This window comes from Oncorhynchus masou, chromosome 25, assembly GCF_036934945.1.
Source record: "Oncorhynchus masou masou isolate Uvic2021 chromosome 25, UVic_Omas_1.1, whole genome shotgun sequence".
Taxonomy (NCBI): Eukaryota; Metazoa; Chordata; class Actinopteri; order Salmoniformes; family Salmonidae; genus Oncorhynchus; species Oncorhynchus masou.
This window is the reverse complement of record NC_088236.1, coordinates 2525782-2532201: the sequence shown is the minus strand read 5'-3', so window position 1 is coordinate 2532201 and position 6420 is coordinate 2525782.

Sequence of the window (6420 nt, the reverse complement as noted above, 5' to 3'; positions counted from 1 at the left end):
TACCAGCATTGTGAGGACATAGACACATATCAGCATTGTGAGGACATAGACACATATCGGCATTGTGAGGACATAGACACATACCAGCATTGTGAGGACATAGACACATACCAGCATTGTGAGGACATAGACACATACCAGCATTGTGAGGACATAGACACATATCAGCGTTGTGAGGACATAGACACATACCAGCATTGTGAAGACATAGACACATATCAGCGTTGTGAGGACATAGACACATACCAGCATTGTGAGGACATAGACACATACCGGCATTGTGAGGACATAGACACATATCGGCATTGTGAGGACATAGACACATACCAGCATTGTGAGGACATAGACACATACCAGCATTGTGAGGACATAGACACATATCGGCATTGTGAGGACATAGACACATACCAGCATTGTGAGGACATAGACACATATCGGCATTGTGAGGACATAGACACATACCAGCATTGTGAGGACATAGACACATATCGGCATTGTGAGGACATAGACACATATCGGCATTGTGAGGACATAGACACATATCAGCATTGTGAGGACATAGACACATATCGGCATTGTGAGGACATAGACACATACCAGCATTGTGAGGACATAGACACATACCAGCATTGTGAGGACATAGACACATATCGGCATTGTGAGGACATAGACACATATCGGCATTGTGAGGACATAGACACATACCAGCATTGTGAGGACATAGACACATAACAGCATTGTGAGGACATAGACACATATGAGCATTGTGAGGACACATATCAGCGTTGTGAGGACATAGACACATATCGGCATTGTGAGGACATAGACACATATCGGCATTGTGAGGACATAGACACATATCAGCATTGTGAGGACATAGACACATATCGGCATTGTGAGGACATAGACACATACCAGCATTGTGAGGACATAGACACATACCAGCATTGTGAGGACATAGACACATATCGGCATTGTGAGGACATAGACACATATCGGCATTGTGAGGACATAGACACATACCAGCATTGTGAGGACATAGACACATACCAGCATTGTGAGGACATAGACACATATCAGCGTTGTGAGGACATAGACACATACCAGCATTGTGAGGACATAGACACATACCAGCATTGTGAGGACATAGACACATATCAGCGTTGTGAGGACATAGACACATACCAGCATTGTGAGGACATAGACACATACCAGCATTGTGAGGACATAGACACATACCAGCATTGTGAGGACATAGACACATATCAGCGTTGTGAGGACATAGACACATACCAGCATTGTGAAGACATAGACACATATCAGCATTGTGAGGACATAGACACATATCAGCATTGTGAGGACATAGACACATATCAGCGTTGTGAGGACATAGACACATACCAGCATTGTGAGGACATAGACACATATCAGCGTTGTGAGGACATAGACACATACCAGCATTGTGAGGACATAGACACATACCAGCATTGTGAGGACATAGACACATATCAGCGTTGTGAGGACATAGACACATACCAGCATTGTGAGGACATAGACACATATCGGCATTGTGAGGACATAGACACATACCAGCATTGTGAGGACATAGACACATATCGGCATTGTGAGGACATAGACACATACCAGCATTGTGAGGACATAGACACATACCAGCATTGTGAGGACATAGACACATATCGGCATTGTGAGGACATAGACACATACCAGCATTGTGAGGACATAGACACATATCGGCATTGTGAGGACATAGACACATACCAGCATTGTGAGGACATAGACACATATCGGCATTGTGAGGACATAGACACATATCGGCATTGTGAGGACATAGACACATACCAGCATTGTGAGGACATAGACACATACCAGCATTGTGAGGACATAGACACATACCAGCATTGTGAGGACATAGACACATACCAGCATTGTGAGGACATAGACACATACCAGCATTGTGAGGACATAGACACATACCAGCATTGTGAGGACATAGACACATACCAGCATTGTGAGGACATAGACACATACCAGCATTGTGAGGACATAGACACATACCAGCATTGTGAGGACATAGACACATATCGGCATTGTGAGGACATAGACACATACCAGTGAGGACATAGACACATACCAGCATTGTGAGGACATAGACACATACCAGCATTGTGAGGACATAGACACATACCAGCATTGTGAGGACATAGACACATACCAGCATTGTGAGGACATAGACACATACCAGCATTGTGAGGACATAGACACATACCAGCATTGTGAGGACATAGACACATACCAGCATTGTGAGGACATAGACACATACCAGCATTGTGAGGACATAGACACATACCAGCATTGTGAGGACATAGACACATACCAGCATTGTGAGGACATAGACACATACCAGCATTGTGAGGACATAGACACATACCAGCATTGTGAGGACATAGACACATACCAGCATTGTGAGGACATAGACACATACCAGCATTGTGAGGACATAGACACATACCAGCATTGTGAGGACATAGACACATACCAGCATTGTGAGGACATAGACACATACCGGCATTGTGAGGACATAGACACATACCAGCATTGTGAGGACATAGACACATACCAGCATTGTGAGGACATAGACACATACCAGCATTGTGAGGACATAGACACATATCGGCATTGTGAGGACATAGACACATACCAGCATTGTGAGGACATAGACACATACCAGTATTGTGAGGACATAGACACATACCGGCATTGTGAGGACATAGACACATACCAGCATTGTGAGGACATAGACACATACCAGCATTGTGAGGACATAGACACATACCGGCATTGTGAGGACATAGACACATACCAGCATTGTGAGGACATAGACACATATCAGCGTTGTGAGGACATAGACACATATCAGCGTTGTGAGGACATAGACACATACCAGCATTGTGAGGACATAGACACATACCAGCATTGTGAGGACATAGACACATATCAGCATTGTGAGGTCATAGACACATACCAGCATTGTGAGGTCATAGACACATGCACACAGAACAACATCTCGTCGCTGTCTGTTGATCGCAAGGTCGGCAGTGAACAGCACCTGTGTGTGACAACTCAACATTGATCTGCTCATCCATCTCACATCATTATCAGCATAGTGACCTGAGGTTAGTTTGTATGGATTGGTTCTTGTATTTTAGTTGGCTGAGAGGTTTTGGGTGAAGGTGAAGGTGTTGTATTTTAGTTGGCTGTGAGGCTTTGGGTGAAGGTGAAGGTGAAGGTGTTGTATTTTAGTTGGCTGAGAGGCTTTGGGTGAAGGTGAAGGTGTTGTATTTTAGTTGGCTGAGAGGTTTGAGGTTTGGGTGAAGGTGTTGTATTTTAGTTGGCTAAGAGGTTTGAGGTTTGGGTGAAGGTGTTGTATTTTAGTTGGCTAAGAGGTTTGAGGTTTGGGTGAAGGTGTTGTATTTTAGTTGGCTAAGAGGTTTGAGGTTTGGGTGAAGGTGTTGTATTTTAGTTGGCTGAGAGGTTTGAGGTTTGAGGTTTGGGTGAAGGTGTTGTATTTTAGTTGGCTGAGAGGTTTGAGGTTTGGGTGAAGGTGTTGTATTTTAGTTGGCTGAGAGGTTTGAGGTTTGGGTGAAGGTGAAGGTGTTGTATTTTAGTTGGCTGAGAGGTTTGAGGTTTGGGTGAAGGTGAAGGTGTTGTATTTTAGTTGGCTGAGAGGTTTGAGGTTTGGGTGAAGGTAAAGGTGTTGTATTTTAGTTGGCTGAGAGGTTTGAGGTTTGGGTGAAGGTGAAGGTGTTGTATTTTAGTTGGCTGAGAGGTTTGAGGTTTGGGTGAAGGTGTTGTATTTTAGTTGGCTGAGAGGTTTGAGGTTTGGGTGAAGGTGTTGTATTTTAGTTGGCTAAGAGGTTTGAGGTTTTGGTGAGGGTGAAGGTGTTGTATTTTAGTTGGCTGAGAGGTTTGAGGTTTGGGTGAAGGTGAAGGTGTTGTATTTTAGTTGGCTGAGAGGTTTGAGGTTTGGGTGAAGGTGTTGTATTTTAGTTGGCTGAGAGGTTTGAGGTTTTGGTGAAGGTGTTGTATTTTAGTTGGCTGAGAGGTTTGAGGTTTGGGTGAAGGTGTTGTATTTTAGTTGGCTAAGAGGTTTGAGGTTTGGGTGAAGGTGTTGTATTTTAGTTGGCTGAGAGGTTTGAGGTTTGGGTGAAGGTGTTGTATTTTAGTTGGCTGAGAGGTTTGAGGTTTGGGTGAAGGTGTTGTATTTTAGTTGGCTGAGAGGTTTGAGGTTTGGGTGAAGGTGTTGTATTTTAGTTGGCTAAGAGGTTTGAGGTTTGGGTGAAGGTGAAGGTGTTGTATTTTAGTTGGCTAAGAGGTTTGAGGTTTTGGTGAGGGTGTTGTTCTTTTAATCATTCCAGAAAAGGAGGGGAGAGGAGAGACAGACATGTGACTGTATGGATCAGGATCATTGATTGGCTGGGAAACATTGATCTACAGTGACCTCAACCAACTGATGATGAGTTGTTGTTGTTGTCTGTAGGTTAGTGTGATTGTGCAACAGTTCTTGTGCTGATGTTGCAACCAGTGACATTTAGAAACTCGGTAGTGAGTGTTGAAACCGAGGACAGGCAATTTTTACGCGCTATGCACTTCAGCACACGGCCGTCCCGTTCTTTTGAGCTTGTGTGGTCTACCACTTCATGGCTGATCCGTTGTTGCTCCTAGACATTTTCACTTCACAATAACAGCACTTACAAATCAAATCAAATTTATTTATATAGTCCTTTGTACATCAGCTGATATCTCAAAGTGCTGTACAGAAACCCAGCCTAAAACCCCAAACAGCAAGCAATGCAGGTGTAGAAGCACGGTGGCTAGGAAAAACTATTTTAAGCATCTTTTAAGTATGCTCTCTCTAATTCTCTCTTTCTCTCTTTCTTTCTCTCTCTCGGAGGACCTGAGCCCTAGGACCATGCCTCAGGACTACTTGACATGATGACTCCTTGCTGTCCCCAGTCCTCTTCTGGCTGTGCCGGGTGGAGATTATAACAGAACATGGCCAAGATGTTCAAATGTTCATAAATGACCAGCATGGTCAAAAAATAATAATCACAGGCAGAACAGATGAAACTGTCTGTCTGTCTGTTTCTCTCTCTCTCTCTCTCTCTCTCTCTCTCTCTCTCTCTCTCTCAGCAGTCTGTCTCTCTGTCTCTCTCTGTCTCTCTCGCTCTCTCTCGCTCTCTCTCGCTCTCTCTCGCTCTCTCTCTCTCAGCAGTCTGTCTCTCTGTCTCTGTCTCTCTCTCTCTCTCTCTCTCAGCAGTCTGTCTCTCTGTCTCTCTCGCTCTCTCTCTCTCTCAGCAGTCTGTCTTTGTCTCTCTCTCTCTGTCTCTCTGTCTCTCTCTCTCGCTCTCTCTCTCTCTCAGCAGTCTGTCTCTCTCTGTTTTTCTCTCTCTCAATTCAATTCAATTCAATTCAAGGGCTTTATTGGCATGGGAAACATGTGTTAACATTGCCAAAGCAAGTAAGGTAGATAATATATAAAGTGAAATTAACAGTAGACATCACACATACAGAAGTTTCAAAACAATAAAGACATTACAAATGTCATATTATATACATATACAGTGCTTTTACAATGTACAAATGGTAAAGGACACAAGATAAAATAAATAAGCAGAGATATGGGTTGTATTTACAATGGTGCGTGTTCTTCACTGGTTGCCCTTTTCTCGTGGCAACAGGTCACAAATCTTGCTGCTGTGATGGCACACTGTGGAATTTCACCCAGTAGATATAGGAGTTTTTCAAAATTGGATTTGTTTTCGAATTCTTTGTGGATCTGTGTAATCTGAGGGAAATGCCTCTCTAATATGGTCATACATTGGGCAGGAGGTTAGGAAGTGCAGCTCAGTTTCCACCTCACTTTGTGGGCAGTGAGCACATAGCCTGTCTTCTCGTGAGAGCCATGTCTGCCTACGGCGGCCTTTCTCAATAGCAAGGCTATGCTCGCTGAGTCTGTACATAGTCAAAGCTTTCCTTGATTTTGGGTCATTCACAGTGGTCAGGTATTCTGCCGCTGTGTACTCTCTGTTTAGGGCCAAATAGCATTCTAGTTTGCTCAGTTTTTTTGTTAATTCTTTCCAATGTGTCAAGTAATTATCTTTTTGTTTTCTCATGATTTGGTTGGGTCTAATTGTGCTGCTGTCCTGAGGCTCTGTAGGGTGTTTGTGAACAGAGCCCCAGGACCAGCTTGCTTAGGGGACTCTTCTCCACGTTCATCTCTCTGTGGGTGATGGCTTTGTTGTGGAAGGTTTGGGAATCGCTTCCTTTTAGGTGGTTATAGAATTTAACAGCTCTTTTCTGAATTTTGATAATTAGTGGGTATCGGCCTAATTCTTCTCT